Here is a 20696-nt window from a genome sequence, read left to right on the forward strand (position 1 = left end):
TTGAACTAAATTGTACTGTTCCAAGCTTATGGTGGAACAAGAGGAGGCAAACGATTGTAAAGTTATTCTACATTATAAATGTTTCAGAGATTAACAGAGGTAATTTCAAATACGACAAATATTACAGTAATTCATAAGTAATATAAGAGAGATTAATAGGAAATTTTTGGAGACATTTTTACTGTTGGACAATATTTCACTTTCTTCACAGGTGTTCGCTTGACCCCCGCGGCGCATTTATGCTTAGCAAGGCCTTCGGCAACAGAGCATATCTAACACCGATTACGGGGGTACGAGGGGACACTGTCGCTTTAATTCCATCAGCATAGTAGTGATCCTACTCTCACCCGTCCTCCGCTCCAACGGATGAGGAGGGGCAGCAGATGGGGGAAACTACAATATATGCTGTACAAATCTTTTCTGTATCTTTATAATCTTCTGAATAATTTTCAATGATAAACAAATCATGTGGCATTATTATTGTTGCATTGTACAAATTGAGATGGTGAGAGTATAGGTGACAATCTACATATTTATTGCAAATAATTAGTTTGATATGATTTTTTGGAATATCAAGGGTTGTTTATGGCCCCCAATGATATCTACTAATTTATGATATAAATAATCTGGTTCAGAGAGTATATCACATCTCACAACCCTATATAGGAGCTACATGGTAGACATTTAATTGCGTGCTATTTGCACACTATCAGGGGAAGACACACTATAATATACTTTCCCCAAAAATAATGTAAAGAATCTTTTTTAAAAGTTATGAAGGGGTATTTATTTATTATCTATTAATTAAGTAGATTTTTTCAGTACACTGTTTAAATAAATTCTTCCTTGGTTTGTTTATTTTTTGGCTTTCGTTCTGCTCCCCCTTCTTTATATTAACTGGGTAAAGATTAAAAGTTAAGTTTTAAATAATACATCATATCTTATTGTATGGATCATAATCATTATTAAAAGTGTGCTCCAAAAAGGAATTCTCTTCGGGGTGAATCCCCACCTAGTAACAGGTCTAACTAACGTAATCGTGGACCCATAACTAGAATATAACGTAGCTTCCTGCATACGATCCGCTGGATTTGTGACAGGGCCCCGTGCAGAACAGGAGGCGATTCCCACTTTATTCTGTCCGCAGCGGGAAAAGAATAAAAAATCAGAATCCTCATGAGGATTTGAAACCATCTTGTCAGGGCTGACCCAGACTTTCTCACACAGAGCTCTCAGCACATGAGAAGGAGAAACGATACCTCAGCTTTCATTATAACTTTATATATACATACACAAATATATATATATATATATATATATATATATATATATATATAATAAGAATTTACTTACCGATAATTCTATTTCTCGTAGTCCGTAGTGGATGCTGGGGACTCCGAAAGGACCATGGGGAATAGCGGCTCCGCAGGAGACAGGGCACAAAAGTAAAGCTTTAGAACTACCTGGTGTGCACTGGCTCCTCCCCCTATGACCCTCCTCCAAGCCTCAGTTAGGATACTGTGCCCGGACGAGCGTACACAATAAGGAAGGATTTTGAATCCCGGGTAAGACTCATACCAGCCACACCAATCACACCATATAACTTGTGATCTAAACCCAGTTAACAGCATGATAACAGAGGAGCCTCTAGAAAAGATGGCTCACAACAGCAATAACCCGATTTTTTGGTAACAATAACTATGTACCAGTATTGCAGACAATCCGCACTTGGGATGAGCGCCCAGCAGCCACTACGGACTACGAGAAATAGAATTATCGGTAAGTAAATTCTTATTTTCTCTAACGTCCTAAGTGGATGCTGGGGACTCCGAAAGGACCATGGGGATTATACCAAAGCTCCCAAACGGGCGGGAGAGTGCGGATGACTCTGCAGCACCAATGAGAGAACTCCAGGTCCTCCTCAGCCAGGGTATCAAATTTGTAGAATTTTACAAACGTATTTGCTCCTGACCAAGTAGCTGCTCGGCAAAGTTGTAAAGCCGAGACCCCTCGGGCAGCCGCCCAAGATGAGCCCACCTTCCTTGTGGAATGGGCTTTTACAGATTTTGGCTGTGGCAGGCCTGCCACAGAATGTGCAAGCTGAATTGTACTACAAATCCAACGAGCAATAGTCTGCTTAGAAGCAGGAGCACCCAGCTTGTTGGGTGCATACAGAATAAACAACGAGTCAGATTTTCTGACTCCAGCCGTCCTGGAAACCTATATTTCCAGGGCTCTGACAACGTCTAGCAACTTGGAGTCCTCCAAGTCCCTAGTAGCCGCAGGCACCACAATAGGTTGATTCAGGTGAAACGCTGAAAACCACCTTAGGGAGAAACTGAGGACAAGTCCTCAATTCCGCCCTGTCCGAATGGAAAATCAGATGAGGGCTTTTACAGGATAAAGCCGCCAATTCTGACACGCACCTGGCCCAGGCAAGGGACAACAGCATGACCACTTTCCATGTGAGATATTTTAACTCCACATATTTAAGTGGTTCAAACCAATGTGACTTTTGGAATCCAAAAACTACATTTAGATCCCAAGGTGCCACTGGAGGCACAAAAGGAGGCTGTATATACAAGTACCCCTTTCACAAATGTCTGAACTTCAGGGACTGAAGCTAGTTCTTTTTGGAAGAAAATTGACAGGGCCGAAATTTGAACCTTAATGGACCCCCATTTCAGGCCCATAGACACTCCTGTTTGCAGGAAATGTAGGAATCGACCTAGTTGAAAATTCCTCCGTCGGGGCCTTACTGGCCTCGCACCACGCAACATATTTTCGCCAAATGCAGTGATAATGTTTTGCGGTTATATCTTTCCTGGCTTTGATCAGGATAGGGATGACTTCATCCGGAATGCCTTTTTCCTTCAGGATCCGGCGTTCAACCGCCCTGCCGTTAAACGCAGCCGCGGTAAGTCTTGGAACAGACAGGGTCCTTGCTGGAGCAGGTCCCTTCTTAGAGGTAGAGGCCACGGATCCTCCGTGATCATCTCTTGAAGTTCCGGTTACCAAGTCCTTCTTGGCCAATCCGGAGTCACGAATATAGTGCTTACTCCTCTCCATCTTATAATTCTCAGTACCTTGGTTATGAGAGGCAGAGGAGGGAACACATACACTGACTGGTACACCCACTGTGTTACCAGAGCGTCTACAGCTATTGCCTGAGGGTCCCTTGACCTGGCGCAATACTTGTCGAGTTTTATAAACATGTGGAAGACTTCTGGGTGAAGTCCCCACTCTCCCGGGTGGAGGTCGTGTCTGCTGAGGAAGTCTGCTTCCCAGTTGTCCACTCCCGGAATGAATACTGCCGACAGTGCTATCACATGATTTTCCGCCCAGCGAAGAATCCTTGCAGCTTCTGCCATTGCCCTTCTGCTTCTTGTGTCACCCTGTCTGTTTACGTGGGTGACTGCCGTGATGTTGTCCGAATGGATCAACTCCGGGTGACCTTGAAGCAGAGGTCTTGCTGAGCTTAGAGCATTGTAAATGGCCCTTAGCTTCAGGATATTTATGTGAAGTGATGTCTCCAGGCTTGACCATAAGTCCTGGATATTCCTTCCCTGTGTGACTGCTCCTCAGCCTCGCAGGCTGGCATCAGTGGTCACCAGGACCCAGTCCTGAATGTGCGGCCCTCTAGAAGATGAGCACTCTGCAACCACCACAGGAGAGACACCCTTGTGCTTGGTGACAGGGTTATCCGCTGATGCATCTGAAGATGCGACCCAGACCATTTGTCCAGCAGGTCCCACTGGAAAGTTCTTGCGTGGAATCTGCCGCATGGGATTGCTTCATAGGAAGCCACCATTTTTCCCAGAACCATCTCATTGATGTACTGAGACTTGGCTCGGTTATAGGAGGTTCCCGACTAGCTCGGATAACTCCCTGACTTTCTCCTCCGGGAGAAACACCTTTTTCTGAACTGTGTCCAGGATCATCCCTAAGAACAGAAGACGAGTCGTCGGAATCAGCTGCGATTTTGGAATATTGAGAATCCAATCGTGCTGCCGCAACACTACCTGAGATAGTGCTACACCGACCTCCAACTGTTCCCTGGATCTTACCCTTATCAGGGAATCGTCCAAGTAAGGGATAACTAAAATTCCCTTCCTTCGAAGGAGTATCATCATTTCGGCCATTACCTTGGTAAAGACCCGGGGTGCCGTGGACCATCCATACGGCAGCGTCTGAAACTGATAGTGACAGTTCTGTACCATAAACCTGAGGTACCCTTGGTGAGAAGGGTAAATTGGGACATGAAGGTAAGCATCCTTGATGTCCCGAGACATCATGTAGTCCTCTTCTTCCAGGTTCGCAATCACTGCTCTGAGTGACTCAATCTTGAATTTGAACCTCTGTATGTAAGTGTTCAAAGATTTTAGATTTAGAATCGGTCTCACCGAGCCGTCCGGCTTCGGTACCACAACAGTGTGGAATAATACCCCGTTCCCTGTTGCAGGAGGGGTACCTTGATTATCACCTGCTGGGAATACAGCTTGTGAATGGCTTCCAAAACTGTCTCCCTGTCAGAAGGAGACATCGGTAAAGCCGACTTTAGGAAACGGCGAGGGGGAGACGTCTCGAATTCCAATTTGTACCCCTGAGATATCACCTGAAGGATCCAGGGGTCTACTTGCGAGTGAGCCCACTGCGCGCTGAAATTCATTGAGACGGGCCCCCACCGTGCCTGATTCTGCTTGTAAAGCCCCAGCGTCATACTGAGGGCTTGGCAGAGGCGGGAGAGGGTTTCTGTTCCTGGGAACTGGCTGATTTCTGCAGCCTTTTTCCTCTCCCTCTGTCACGGGGCAGAAATGAGGAACCTTTTGCCCGCTTGCCCACGAAAAGACTGCGCCTGATAATACGGCGTCTTCTCATGTTGAGAGGCGACCTGGGGTACAAACGTGGATTTCCCAGCTGTTGCCGTGGCCACCAGGTCTGAAAGACCGACCCCAAATAACTCCTCCCCTTAATAAGGCAATACTTCCAAATGCCGTTTGGAATCCGCATCACCTGACCACTGTCGTGTCCATAACCCTCTACTGGTAGAAATGGACAACGCACTTAGACTTGATGCCAGTCGGCAAATATTCCGCTGTGCATCACGCATATATAGAAATGCATCTTTTAAATGCTCTATAGGCAATAATATACTGTCCCTATCTAGGGTATCAATATTTTCAGTCAGGGAATCCGACCACGCCAACCCAGCACTGCACATCCAGGCTGAGGCGATTGCTGGTCGCAGTATAACACCAGTATGTGTGTAAATACCTTTTAGGATGCCCTCCTGCTTTCTATCAGCAGGATCCTTAAGGGCGGCCATCTCAGGAGAGGGTAGAGCCCTTGTTCTTACAAGCGTGTGAGCGCTTTATCCACCCTAGGGGGTGTTTCCCAACGCACCCTAACCTCTGTCGGGAAAGGATATAATGCCAATAACATTTTAGAAATTATCAGTTGTTATCGGGGGAAAACCACGCATCATCACACACCTCATTTAATTTCTCAGATTCAGGAAAACTACAGGTAGTTTTTCCTCACCGAACATAATACCCCTTTTTGGTGGTACTCGTATTATCAGAAATGTGTAAAACATTTTTCATTGCCTCAATCATGTAACGTGTGGCCCTACTGGAAGTCACATTTGTCTCTTCACCGTCGACACTGGAGTCAGTATCCGTGTCGGCGTCTATATCTGCCATCTGAGGTAACGGCCGCTTTAGAGCCCCTGACGGCCTATGAGACGTCTGGACAGGCACAAGCTGAGTAGCCGGCTGTCTCATGTCAACCACTGTCTTTTATACAGAGCTGACACGGTTACGTAATTCCTTCCAACAGTTCATCCACTCAGGTGTCGACCCCCTAGGGGGTGACATCACTATTACAGGCAATCTGCTCCGTCTCCACATCATTTTTCTCCTCATACATGTCGACACAAACGTACCGACATACAGCACACACACAGGGAATGCTCTGATAGAGGACAGGACCCCACTAGCCCTTTGGGGAGACAGAGGGAGAGTTTGCCAGCACACACCAGAGCGCTATATATATACAGGGATAACCCTATATAAGTGTTTTTCCCCTTATAGCTGCTGTTCTTTAATACTGCGCGTAATTAGTGCCCCCCCTCTCTTTTTTAACCCTTTCTGTAGTGTAGTGACTGCAGGGGAGAGCCAGGGAGCTTCCCTCCAACGGAGCTGTGAGGGAAAATGGCGCCAGTGTGCTGAGGAGATAGGCTCCGCCCCCTTATCGGCGGCCTTATCTCCCGTTTTTCTATGTATTCTGGCAGGGGTTAAATTCATCCATATAGCCCAGGAGCTATATGTGATGCATTTTTTTGCCATCCAAGGTGTTTTATTGCGTCTCAGGGCGCCCCCCCCCAGCGCCCTGCACCCTCAGTGACCGGAGTGTGAAGTGTGCTGAGAGCAATGGCGCACAGCTGCAGTGCTGTGCGCTACCTTGTTGAAGACAGGACGTCTTCTGCCGCCGATTTTCCGGACCTCTTCAGTCTTCTGGCTCTGTAAGGGGGCCGGCGGCGCGGCTCTGGGACCCATCCATGGCTGGGCCTGTGATCGTCCCTCTGGAGCTAATGTCCAGTAGCCTAAGAAGCCCAATCCACTCTGCACGCAGGTGAGTTCGCTTCTTCTCCCCTTAGTCCCTCGATGCAGTGAGCCTGTTGCCAGCAGGTCTCACTGAAAATAAAAAACCTAAAACTAAACTTTTCACTAAGCAGCTCAGGGAGCCACCTAGTGTGCACCCTTCTCGTTCGGGCACAAAAATCTAACTGAGGCTTGGAGGAGGGTCATAGGGGGAGGAGCCAGTGCACACCAGGTAGTTCTAAAGCTTTACTTTTGTGCCTAGTCTCCTGCGGAGCCGCTATTCTCCATGGTCCTTTCGGAGTCCCCAGCATCCACTTAGGACGTTAGAGAAATATATATAGTCCACACGGACCGGCACTCCCTCCTCCCCCTGAGTAAAAGCTCCGGTGCCCTCCAAGAACGGTCCAAACAGCAGCAAAAAAGAGGCAGCACTCGGAGTCTTGAAAAGTGCAGATGAATTGTATTACACAAACAGACTGACGTTTCGGGGTCAATATACCCCTTTGTCAAAGTGAACACTTTGACAAAGGGGTATATTGACCCCGAAACGTCAGTCTATTTGTGTAATACAATTCATCTGCACTTTTCAAGACTCCGAGTGCCGCCTCTTTTTTGCTGCTATATATATATATATATATATATATATATATATATATATATATATCTATCAGGGCTGGTTCGCCCCGGGCAGGAAATGGGGTGTGGCCTAATACAGGGGGCGTGGTCAATTACGCCCCCTGTACATTAAAAGCGCCGCTTGAATGCTGAGCGGTGCGCGATGATGTCATCGCGCACCGCACAGCAAAAGGTCCTCTCCACGAAGGGAAACTAGACGCTATGAGTCTAGTTCCCTTCGTAGAGAGGACCTTTGCTGTGCGGTGCGCGATGACGTCATCGCGCACCGCTCAGCAAAGTTACTCTCCAGGAAGGGAAACTAGACGCATAGTGTCTAGTTCCCTTCAGGAGGCGGACGGGGATGGGGACTGGGACGGCAGCGGAGGCGGACAGGGACACAGCGGGCAGCAGTGGCGGATCTTGCCACGGTGCGGCGCCCTCCTGATGGCGCCAGCGCCCTCCGGAAGGCGGCGCCCCGGGCAAAAGTCCTGCTTGCCCGTGGCAAGATCCGCCACTGATATATATATATATATATATATATATATACACATACATACATACACACAATCCTCTGTGTGGTCCGGCACTCACCGCTCCCGGCAGGTTACTGGCTCCGGTGCCCTCCTTAGAGGTTGTTGCTACCTCAATTTATACGGAGAAGAATTGAAGAATTTGGTGAAACAAACCGTCAAGTGTTTTAATCACATCAATGATGTGATTAAAACACTTGACGGTTTGTTTCAACAAATTCGCCAGTCTCCGAGTGCCGCCTTTCTTCTCCATATATATATATATATATATATACACATACATATATATATATATATATATATATACACACACACACACACACACACACACACACACACACACACACACACACACACACAGACCCTTCTGTCAGGAACAGCCAGGGTCCTCAGTGACGTCTTTACTGTGCACCTCTCATGTACTGAATGCTCTTTTTGTTTTGGCGGATCTAATTAGGAAAAATTATGGTCGACATAGGAAACAGTATCCGTTTCAATATCAGGGAGTAGTAACTGGGCAAAATAGCATTTTTGCGACACAGAGAGGGTGACATCCTCCATAGATATTTCTACGTCTGTGTTTGGGACACAGAGTTATGCAACCTTAATATATATATATATATATATATATATATATATATACACACACACACACACACACACACACACACACACACACATATATATACCCTTTCTGATATGCAAATCTTTTACCCAGTCAGATATTGGTGGTGCCTACATGGCCACCCACACACGTCTGTGTCCCTAATATCGTTTTCTCTTGGGAAAAACATTTAGCCACCGACATGTCAACACACATGTACCAAGTAGCATCGGGAGCCGGCGGTGCCGACAGGGTCACTCCCACAGCCATTCGTGGGAAGAGCACTCAGCCGCAGACATGCCGACACACGTGTACCACACACCCACCGACACACCGGGCATATAGGGGACAGACCCACAGAAAAGTCTGTCAGAGAGACACAGAGGAAGACTGTCAGCCCACAAACTCACAGAAGTAGGTCTGACTTCTCTCCCCTAAGTCCCACAAAGCAGGGAGTCTGTTGCCAGCAGTTCTCCCTGAAAATAAAAAACCTAACATAAGTCTTTTCAGAGAAACTCAGTAGAGCTCCTCAGAGTGCATTCAGTCTCACTTGTCACAATTCTAAACTGGAGTCTGGAGGAGGGGCATAGAGGGAGGAGCCAGTTCACACCCCTTTTAAAGTCTTAAAGTGCCCATGTCTCCTGCGGATCCTGTCTATACCCCATGGTTCTTGATGTGACCCCAGCATCCTCTAGGACGTATGAGAAATGTATGTTAAATAAGTAATACACATCTGAACTCCAAACATTGCTAATTACAATAATAAGAAAACAAAATGCAATCAAACAAAATACTCCAAGTTGTCATGTCCTAATTCAAGAAATCACACCTTTTGACAACCAGAAATCAAGAGTTTCTAGTGGAAAACAGGACATCAGAGGGAAATGGACTTGTGGCAAGCATTGCAGTAATATAAGTTATAGCTTATCAGGCAACATACTTCAGAGATAGTATATATTTAAAAGGGTCATCAGAGCTGCTCTATTCTTAGCACATTTGTCATGCATAACATTTTGGGGAGCTACCCTTGTTCTATACTATAGCAGGTTTAGAAAAAAGATCTTTAGATAGAAAATTCTGTCCAGTTGTGGAGTTTATCAGTTAACACAAAATTAGATGATGTGCAGTTGTATTAGCGGGAAGTCCCTTTGACGCTGTTACCTATTTTAAATGCAAACTGGGATTTACATCTTAAGGTGCTCCCCACTGCTCTGTTTCTGTAATATCGCTCAATGTTTACAGATAATGGGGCAGATGTATTAACCTGGAGAAGGCATAAGGAAGCGATAAACCAGTGATATGTGCAAGGTGATAAAGGCAGCAGCCAATCAGATCCTAACTGTTAATTTACATATTGGAGCTTATTGGCTGGTGCCTTTATCACCTTGCACATATCACTGGTTTATCACTTCCTTATGCCTTCTCCAGGTAAATACATCTGCCCCAATGGGACTTATGCAGAGTAGGAAGGGGATCAGATGTATGTGGTCATGCACTGTGTGCATGCAAACAGAATGTGCCCATTTCATCCATATGCAGAAATATACACAAACTGCAGTGCAACGTCCCCCAATGTGTATGCGGGAGGCATTCATTTTGCCGGCTGTCGGGATTCCAGCTGACATGATATTGACGGCGGAATCCCCACTTGAGGGGGAACATAACAGTGTGACTAGCACAACGAGCCCACAAGGGGTCACACTGCGCTTGTCGCCAGTATTCCAGTTGTCGGGATACCGGCGTTGGTCTCGTGACCGCCGGAATCCCAACAGCCGGCATATCATACTTAATCCGTGTATGCTTAGCTTGCAACTAGTTATCATCCTCATGCACGTGCACCGAACATATACTAGGTGCAAAAGATTCCCCTCCAAACAGGCAGAGTTATGCTTATGTCTAACTCTGCATAGCATGCAGGTCCATCTACACCCCAGGCCAAGTAATGCCTTCAGCCATAAATGGAGATGCGTATGACTCTGCATGCACATTTCTGGAGCACGAGCAATGTGGAAACACGCAAGACGCTTGGGCAACAGGCGCATGTGAAACTTGGCATCAGCCCTAACATGTTTAATTTGTTTAACTTCCACAAAATAATTGGAATTCTCTCATTAGGTAAGATAATACCAGATTGTATTCCCACTGCCAGAGCATCTACAAAGGTGGCTGAGGGATCCCTGGTCCTGATAGTTTGTGGTTGTGGTGTGATGCCATGAGATCCACTTCTGGACAACCCCACCTGTCCACTAGATCCTGAGAGACCTCTGGATGTAGAGCCCACTCTCCTGATTGTATGTCCTGTCAGCTAAATTAGTGTGGTTCCCAACTGGAAACTCCTAGAATGAACACTGCCAATATTGCTGGAAGATGACGCTCTGCCCACATAAGGATGTGTGTTACCTCTCTCATGGCAGCTAAACTTTGCCTGCCTCTCGGGGACTGCCCAATGTCCCTGCAAGGATTGTGGGCTGATCACTGCTCCCCACCCCCGAAGACTGGCATCCATGGTGAGTAGTACTCAATCTGAGATTCAAAATGGATGGCCCTTGTCCAAGTGGGACGTCTGAAGCCACCACAAGAGCAACAGCCGAACCTCTAGAAACAACATCACTGTCTGGGCTGAGAATATGATGCTGTCTGTTCCATCGTGACAAAATCAGTTGTTGCAGAGGTCTGGACTGAAATTTGGCATATTTCACCATATCGATGGTGGAAACCATGGACCCCAAGACCTGCATGGCTGAGTGTATGGACACTCGCTGGCGTTGAAGAAAACTGATCAGACAAGACTGGAGCACAGTTATCGTTTCTGACAGCAGAATAATCCTCTTAACACTGAGAATCTATTATGTCTCCCAGATGTAATATTCTTTGAGATGCAGCCAGGGAGGATTTCTGCCAGTTAATAATCCAACCTTATGTCTGTTGATAGGCAACTGATGCTGTTGCAGACCCTCTAGAGACCGAGCCAGGACCAGTAGGTCATCTAGTGTAATGGAAAATCCGGACTCCCCGACGACTGAGATGTGCAGCCATTATTTTGATAAAGACCAGAAGGGCCGTAGAGTCCGCAGGGCAGCACCCAAAACTTATAATGCTGATGATGAATGGCAAACCTGAGATAACGCTGATGGGTGGCATTGATAGGTACATGCAGGTATGCATCCTGAATGTCCAGGAAAGCCATAAAACGCCCACTTTCCAATGCCAATACAATGGAATGGAGGGTTTCCATGCAAAACGGATCGTAAAGAGACATTTGGTTTGCGGACTAGGAAAAGTCTGGAGTAAAACCCTGTCTGTTGTTGAAGTGACGGAACTGGCATTATAATTCCTGACTGTAGAAGGGCATGAATGGCCTGATGCAGATCCAATGCCCTGAGAGGTTTTGCCTGAAGGGCTGTATAACAAAAGTACTGCGGAGGAAGTCTCTAAAGGGTGAGAACGTATCCGTGAAAGACCACTTCCTGCACCCAGGTGTCTGTGGTAGTCCGACGCATGGCCTCTGCAAAGTGAAGAAGTCAGCCTCCCACTCTGGGGTCTGCCAGAAAGAGGCCCGTTCTGCCAGGCAGAAGGTTTGTCGTACGGTTTAGAAGCCGGACGTCTGACAGCCCAAGATTGCTTTGCTATTGGCTTCCCCTTATTGGAACTGGACACACTGGGAAAAGCCTATCCCTTACTTTTCCCTGCGGTCGAAAGGGCCTAAAAGATGATGCTTTGGTCTTAGAAGCCGCATCCGAAGGCAGGAAGGCTGTTTTGAAAGCATCTACAATGGCTACCATTTTGTCTAGCCCTGAGCCAAACACAATCTCTCCTGTAAAAAGGAAATGATTCCAATCTTTCTTGTCTGCCCTCCAAGAGCGAAGCTAGAGCACACTTCTAGTAGCTACAATAGTTGCTGATACCTTGGAAATAAATATTCCTGCATACAGGGCTCCTTCCCCAATATATGAGGCTGCCTCTTAATTAAGAGAAATATATACGATCTATTCCCGGGTAGCCTCCGCAGAGAGAATGCCCTCCAGTCCATCTATCCAGCCCTCAATGGCTTTTGTTACCCAAGCAGTAGCCATAGCTGGTCAAGTAATAGCACCTGCCTGAGAAAAATGATTCTGAAGAAAAACGAGATTTATGGTAAGAACTTACCGTTGTTAAATCTCTTGCTGCGAGGTACACTGGGCTACACAGTGAATAATATTGGGGTGTAGAGTAGGATCTTGATCCGAGGCACCAACAGGCTAAAAGCTTTGACTGTTCCCAGAATGCTTAGCGCTGCCTCCTCTATAACCCCGCCTCCGTGCACAGGAGCTCACTTTTGTTAACCAGCCCAATGCAGTAGCAGGCAAAAAGAGATGACAACTGTTAGTAGCCACTTACACCACATTCTCATGACAGGAGAAGGTGTCAGTGGCTAATGCCATACAAACCCAAAGAGGCTAAGTGCGTCAGGGTGGGCGCCCTGATTAAGGTGGAAAGAAGACACCACCTTAGGTAGGTACCCGGGACGTGTTCTAAGAACCGTCCGGTCACAGTGAAAAATCAGATAGGGGGACCTACACGACAAGGCCCCCAAATCAGACACCCGTCTAGCAGAGGCAATAGCCAGCAGAAAAAATACCTTAAGGGAAAGTCACTTAAGGTCTGTAGATTCAAGAGGCTCAAACAGAGACTCTTGTAAAGCCTCCAGAACCACCACAAATCCCAAGGAGCCACAGGCGGGACGCAAGGAGGTTGAATCCGTAACACACCCTGAGTGAACGTATGAACATCAGGCAGAGTGGCAATTTTTCTCTGAAACCAAACCGACAAGGCAGAAATATGAACCTTGATGGAGGCCAGACGAAGGCCTAAGTCCAGGCCCTGTTGCAGAAAGGCCAAAAGCTTGGCCATACTAAACTTGTAAACGTCATGATTATTAGATGCGCACCAAGCAAAGTAAGCATTCCAGACCCTATGGTAAATCCGAGCAGAAGCCGGCTTACGGGCCTTCAACATAGTCTGAATGACCGCCTCAGAAAAACCCTTGGCCCTTAGTACGGAAGCTTCAAGAGCCATGCCGTCAAAGCCAGACGGGCCAAATCCTGGTAAACACAAGGGCCCTGAACAAGGAGGTCTGGTCGTTGTGGAAGCAGAAGAGGACGCTCCAACGAGAGACCCTGGAGGTCTGAGAACCAATGCCGTCTGGGCCATGCTAGAGCGATCAGAAGTAGGATTCCTCCTTCTTGCTTGAACTTTCTTATTACTCTGGGCAGGAGTGACACCGGAGGGAACACATACGGCAGCCGAAAGTTCCATGGAAATGTCAGAGCGTCTACGAACGCTGCTTGAGGATCCCTTGTCTTGCTCCGAAGACCGGAACCTTGTGATTGTGTCGAGACGCCATCAGGTCCACATCTGGGAGGCCCCACTTGTCCACTAGGAGTTGAAATACTTCTGGATGGAGGCTCCACTCTCCGGCGTGTACGTCCTGACGACTGAGGATATCCGCTTCCCAGTTTACGACTCCCGGGATGAACACTGCCGATATGGCTGGCAGATGGCGTTCTGCCCACTGTAAGAATTCTGAATACTTCCCTCATTGCCATGCGGCTTCGAGTGCCGTCTTGATGATTTACGTACGCCACCGTGGTGGCGTTGTCTGATTGTACTTGAACAGGTCTGTTCTGTAATGCTGGGCCAAGTTCAGAGCATTGAACACCGCCCGCAGTTCCAGAATGTTTATCGGAAGGAGAGACTCCTCCTTGATCCACGGACCCTGAAGGGAGTGTTGCTCCAACACCGTGCCCCAACCTCTCAGATTGCCATCCGTCGTCAGAAGGACCCAGTTGGAGATCCAGAAGGGACAACCCGTGCTCAATCGTTAGTCCTGAAGCGACCAGTTCAGTGACAGATGGACCTCCGGAGACAAGGAAATCATGTGAGACCTGATCCAGTGAGGCAGGCCGTCCCACTTGGCAAGAATCAATTTCTGTAGGAGGGTGGGAATGGAATTGAGCGTACTCCACCATGTCGAAGGCCGACACCATGAGAGCTAGCACTTGCATTGCCGAATGTATCGACACTTGCGGACGAGATGGGAAGCATCGAATCCTGTCCTGAAGTTTCAGGACCTTCCCCTGAGACAAGAACAACCGCTGGTTGTGAGTGTCTAACAACGCCCCCAGGTGCACCATGCTCTGAGCAGGTACCAGGGAAGATTTCTTCCAGTTGATGAGCCACCCGTGGGCTTACAGAAAGTGGAACGTCAGATCCAGATGGCGTAGGAGAATTTCTGGGGAATTCGCCAGGATCAACAAGTCGTCCAGATTACGGAGGATCCTGGCCCCTTGACGGCGGAGTACAGCCGTCATTACCGCCATGACTTTGGTGAAGACTCGCGGGGCCGTGGTCAAGCCAAAAGGTAACGCCCGAAATTGGTAATGGATATTGCTGATGCGACATTGCAATAGGGATATGCAGGTAAGCTTCCTGTATGTCCAGGGAGACCATATAATCCCCTGGTTCCAAAGCCAGAACAATAAAGCTAAGGGTTTCAATACGAACTTGGAGACTCTCACAAATTTGTTCAAGCACTTGAGGTTGAGAATGGGCCGAGAGGACCTATTCGGTTTCGGGACTAGGAATAGCGGTGAATAGTACCCCTTGCCTCTCTGAGCCAGAAGCACCTGTACTACCACTCCTGTGTCCAGGAGGGATTGTACCACTAAATGCAGAGTTTTTGCCTTCACCTGATCCGAAGGGACGTCTGTCAGGCAAAATCGATGAGGGGGACGATTCTTGAATAGTGTTCACTCTAGGCTGTTTTAGCAGGGCGCCGCGCCCTGCCCATTTCTTAGAAGGCAAAACCCGCCCTGCCCCTTTTGCGGCGCCCTGCTAGAACAGCCGCCCGCTTCCTGCCCTCCCAGTGTATAAAGATGCCGTGCGCATGCGCGCGGCATCCATTCACGCATTGGGAGAGAGCTGGGGGAAGCCCAGCACCGACGGAGGTGCTGGGCACGCCCCCAAAAGTGACGTCGACGGTCACAGACACCCTCTATAGTAGTGTTTGTGGGCCGCACCGCCCACCAAAATGACGGGGCGTGGCCACACCCCGATTTGCATGGACGCGCCCCCGTTTCGGCCAAAAACGCGTCAATGTGCCCCCGAACTTCGGCGCCCTGCCCCTGCCTCATCCTAGAAGGAACACTATTGAAGGATACTTCGTAACCTCGACTGATGACTTCCTGTACCCAGGCATCGGAAGTGGTCTTCAACCATTCCTGGGTAAACCCTAGAAGTCGGACCTGAAGGACGAAAGGAGCAAAATGAAGTACTCTTAGCCGTCGGTACCGAAGTAGTAGTACTAGGTAGACACATTGTTTTAGCAGGAGCTAAGTCAGCTACTATCTTGTTGAGGTCATCTCCAAAAAGAATGTCTCCCTTAAAAGGGAGCACCTCCAGGGTTTTCTTAGAGTCCAGATCCACAGACCAGGACCGTAACCATAGAATCTGGCAAGCCAAAATGGAAGTAGTAGAAGCCTTGGCTGGCAGAATACCGGCATCAAAGGCCGCCTCCTTAATGTAATGAAATGCTGTGACAATATAAGAGACACATTGTCTAGCATTATCAGAAAAGTTGGATGGCAGCTCTGCTTCCACCTCCTGAATCCACGCTTCAATAGCCTCTGCAGCCCATGTTGCTGCAATAGTGGGCTGATGCGCAGCACCTGCTAGGGTGTAAATCGCTTTTAAGCAACCCTCCACACGCTTATCCGTCGGTTCTTTCAGAGAAGTGACGGTAGTTACAGGCAGAGCCGAGGACACCACCAGCCGCGCCACTTGAGAATCCACTGGCGGGGGTGTTTTCCAATTTTTACTTAGCTCCGCAGCGAGGGGATAGCGAGCCAGCATCTTCTTGTCAGGTGTGAATTTCTTTCCTGGATTTTCCCAGGATTCCTGACGTTTTTCAACTAAATGGTCAGAATGAGGTAAAACTTATTTAATAACCTTCTGACGTTTAAATCTGTCCGGTTTCTTGGAGGTAGCATCAGGCTCTGGATCATCAGTAATTTGAAGAATAAGCCTGATAGCCTCCAATAAGTCAGGAACATCCACCTGAGAGACCGATTCCCCATCAGAATTATCTGGATCAGTATCTGTCGCGTCAGTATATACGCCTTCTTCATCAGACGAGGTGTCTGGTACGTGGATGGATTGTGAGGAAGTAATGGCCCGATTAGAGGACCCCTTGGTCTTAGGCGGGCGAGGGTTAGACGTCTGTTTAGTCAGTGAGTGGTTCAATTGCTGTAACTGAGCGGACAGTTGATCTGCCCAAGGCGGATTAACCGCATAGACCATAAGCGGTTGTACCGGCACAGGAGGTCCTATAGGGGACGCTAATCTAGTCACTAGCATATTTAATAACATGGAGAAAGTAGCCCAAGGTGGGTCGTTATGAACCCCCATTGCTTCAGTTTCACTGGAGGGGGGGGGGGGGGTAAGGAACCCCCAGAACCTGAACCCTCTGCTATGTTTTCCTCTAATATGTCTGCAGCGTCACCACCACGCAATGTGGGATCAGCCCAAGCTCCATCGTCCCTTGTAGCTGACATGTTCGAAAGCTCAATTCACGGTCAACCCAGTACAATATCAGCAGCCTAATACCTTAACAAGAACCCCCTGTGCAGTGTATGATCACAAACAGAGAATTCAAGAGGTATATGGTGACTGAAAAGCACAGAGAAAAATACACAGTAAGTATATCCTATGAAACACCTATATTAAACAATAACCCTGATGCACTTAGCCCCCTCAGGTTACAGAATATAGGTATAGCAATCTGAGTGAGATACACAAAATGGAAGTCACGCAGCAGCTATATGCACACACACAGAGTCACATGTACAATGCAGAAATTATGACATCCAATAATACTGCACTGGACTAGCAATAAGTAATACGGAGTACAGCTATACAGTCAATAGATATAACAATGCACAGTAAAGACTGGATGTATATCACAGGGTACTTGTACTAAATAACCCTGACTAGATGCACTATTTCTTAACTAACACTGTCAGCAGACAGGTAGAATACTAAAGTGTCCTGTAAAATGCACAGCGTTGACATGCAGGCGGCTTTACAGAGGAGGATTTGCCCAAACAGTCCCAGGATGAGTTCAGCTTGAGGTAATGGCGCCCAAATGCTGACAGGGAGTGAGAGAGAGATGCAGCTCCAGGGTGGGAACATTTACTCTTAAATGGTGCGCTGGGGCTGGGGGAGGGGCTACAGGTCAAAGCCTTATCCCCTTGCTGGGCTTCACCACCGGGTACTGTGGGCTATGCTATAAATGTTTTTTAGTAAAACCGACCTGTGCCCTTGCCCTGGTTGTCTAGTCGGGTGCCTGTACTACCACAGTGTCCACGCCAGCACATGCGGCCCGCCTCCACCGGCCGCGCCGGATCGCGGTTTCCAGCGGGTCCCAGCTGGGGGACCCTCTTACCTCCTCCCAAAGTGCGGCCACGCGATCCTGGAGAGCTGCGGCGGGGTGTGCGACTGACAGGAGCAAACAGGAGCCTCCGCTGTAAGTACCCAGCAACCAGGGCGCAGGAGTATACAGCGCCGCTGGGGGAGGTGATGGAGCTGCAGCAGGAGATGTCTGACTGACATCTAACACACACGGTGTCTCTGTTGCAGCCCTTGAAGTCTTCAGATTTCACTTAAAAAAGTTCTTCTGAGGGCTGCTGGAGCAGCCCACCTGTTGTATGCATGCACTGCATGGCACCAACTACAAAACTGAGCTCCTGTGCACGGGGGCGGGGTTATAGAGGAGGCGGCGCTAAGCATTCTGGGAACAGTCAAAGCTTTTAGCCTGTTGGTGCCTCGGATCAAGATCCTACTCTACACCCCAATGTTATTCCCTGTGGAGCCCAGTATACCCCGCAGCAGAAATATCTATTTTCCTATCCCTTGCATCCTTAAGAGGATGTAGAAGGTATGGGCAATGTAGATCTTTTCACTAGCAGAGCTATATGAGCATCCACAGAGGGGGAACCTCACACTTCATACAATCTCCCACTGGGAGAAGATTTTTTGGTAACTGTAACGTCTTGTTTGGAGTTCTCCAGACCTCACGCATGAGCTCAGTGAGCTGATCTGACTGAGGGAACTCCTCAATGACCCTTTGTCGTTTAAAGATAACATTGAGGATGAAGAACCAGCTTCATGCTAAGTACAGCCTTGGCTGCCCTGACGCCCTGACTATGGCAGGACTATCCGCCCCAGAAGCTGTTCTGGACAAGAACCAGAGTCTGAGGCATCATCTTTCTCCTGATCAGAATAAGTCTCAGATTCCGAGGTCTGTGCCAACTGAGATGAGGGTGTGGCCCCTGGTCTGTCGCTCTGTAACATATCTTTAGAGGTGACAGACGTCTGTGCTAGACTCTGGACAGACTGTGAAAACATGTCCATCCAAGGAGGTTGCACGAAGGGGGCAGCAACGAAGCCTGAGACTGTTGAGGCAAAACCTGTTGTAGAGTCAGAGTAGGCACGGGCAAGTGTTCTAATAACTGAGTCATAACCTGTTCTATGACAGGTGCTGGAGTCACCATATTGAGTAATGGTGCAACATAACACATCAAACAAAGACCATCTTGCACAAAACCACTTGACTGAGCAGGTCCTGCAAGAAACCAGTACAAGAGCCCCAGACTCCACCTTGTCCTTGCCTTTGGACATAATTAAACACATATGCAGGGTGTAACAATAATAACATGCAAATGTGACACCACTCGCAAATTACAAGTAAAATGGGAGGTATAACATAACTCTTAACACCTGGTATTGTTATAGAAGGTGAAAAACAGGGATAGAATAATAACAGCAGAGGTTGCACACAAACAGCAGTAGCTAGCAACAAGTCACATACAATGCATATAACACTGGGCACTGAATCAACTACGCAAACCTCAAAGTGCTGTATAACCTGTCCCCAGGGAAAGGTATACAGGAAGACTAGACCTGACCTTCTGAGACCTCTGAAGCCAGCACTGTCCAAGTGTCTCACAGGGAGAGGCGGAGGGTATTATTTTTCAGCCCAGAAAAAGCGGGAAAACTCTCAAAGAATCACGCCCTGTGCTGGGGGAGGGCCTATCGCCCCTATGCTGATATTCACCCCAGGGATACCAGCTTACAAGTGTCCCTGTGCAAGTTTTTATTTCTCTATCATCCACTGGGGATCCTGGAGAACTAGACAGCTGGGGTGTAAAGGATGCAGACCGGAGGTAGCACAATGTAGTAATAAAATTATTAAGCACAGCTGGCTCCTCCCTCATCCCTCCAGTTTGAAAAATTGTGCTGGAGGTAGCAGCACAAGAAAGGAGCTCTTGCTCCATAAAAGAAAACTTTTTGTTTTAAATCTTGTTGAGCCGATCCAGCCTAGCTGAAAGGAAGGTGAAGGCTCCCATAAACTGTTGTAACAGTTTACGTGAGACAAAGATCCCGGTAGAAGGGATCAGCATCTCACTCAGAAGATCTGGATTCAGAGAACTGTGGGTAATATGGGCAGGGGGCAGAGCAGGCAGCAAGGCAGCTTAATTCGGTTACAAGCTAGTGATATTTCCCCACAGCATCCCCTTACAAGCTAGTGATATTTTCCCCCCAGCCAGAAATAGATATCTTCCATGACAGCCTTTCTGATGGGGGGCATGCAGAGACAGGCGGCTTCCGCGGTCAGGTCACCGTAGCAGCGCGCATAGCGTAGCTGGCGGGGAAAGGAGAAGCGCTACTGAAGACCATAGCCGCAAAGGTAAAAGGGACATGGACAGGAGAATGGTAAGCGGCCGTGGTCCGTACAGAGGGAGCGCACAGCTGGTTACCTAGCAACACAGCTTACTTCTAAGCAAAGGGCATTCACAGGGGAGCGCAGGCTGCAAAGTGTACAAAAAAATTCAGTGGCAGCCATTTTTAGTTTTCTGAAAGGCGCGCAGTTAGAGCAGTCCTCTCTGTGGGAGGACTTATGAGGTGTTTAATCACAGGAAAGCAGTCAGAACAAAGGGCTTACACCTCCTGTAATATCGCTATTATTATTATTATTATTATCCTCCACCTGGTGCTGGAGGATAGCAAGTGTTATAACAGCTCTACTGAAGATCTTTCAGAATAAAGTAATTTATTAATTTATACTTTTTCTTCTACAGGACAGTGCTGACAGGTCCTGCGGAGGAGGAGCAACAGAACAACCCGATCAACTCAAGCTGTTCCAACAGTTAGTAGTGTGGGGGTTGTAATCGTCAGGCTGGTTATAAAAGAGATATATATATATATATATATATATATATATATATATATATATAGATAGATAGATAG

General features: G+C 47.8%; 1 protein-coding gene and 1 long non-coding RNA gene across 3 annotated transcripts in view; one reads left to right on the forward strand and one right to left on the reverse strand.

Annotated features, from left to right (window-relative positions):
* LOC135056257 (uncharacterized) overlaps positions 1-20616 on the forward strand; it is a 68327-nt gene extending 47711 nt beyond the window's left edge. The window contains exon 3 of the long non-coding RNA XR_010243938.1: positions 20528-20616. This is a non-coding gene — a long non-coding RNA (uncharacterized LOC135056257). The remainder of the gene's footprint in view (positions 1-20527) is intronic.
* Positions 1-20696, reverse strand: part of ARL16 (ADP ribosylation factor like GTPase 16) — a 56161-nt gene that overhangs the window by 14578 nt on the left and 20887 nt on the right. The window lies entirely within an intron of this gene.

The sequence above is a fragment of the Pseudophryne corroboree genome, chromosome 3 (genome assembly GCF_028390025.1).
Source record: "Pseudophryne corroboree isolate aPseCor3 chromosome 3, aPseCor3.hap2, whole genome shotgun sequence".
Classification (NCBI taxonomy): Eukaryota; Metazoa; Chordata; class Amphibia; order Anura; family Myobatrachidae; genus Pseudophryne; species Pseudophryne corroboree.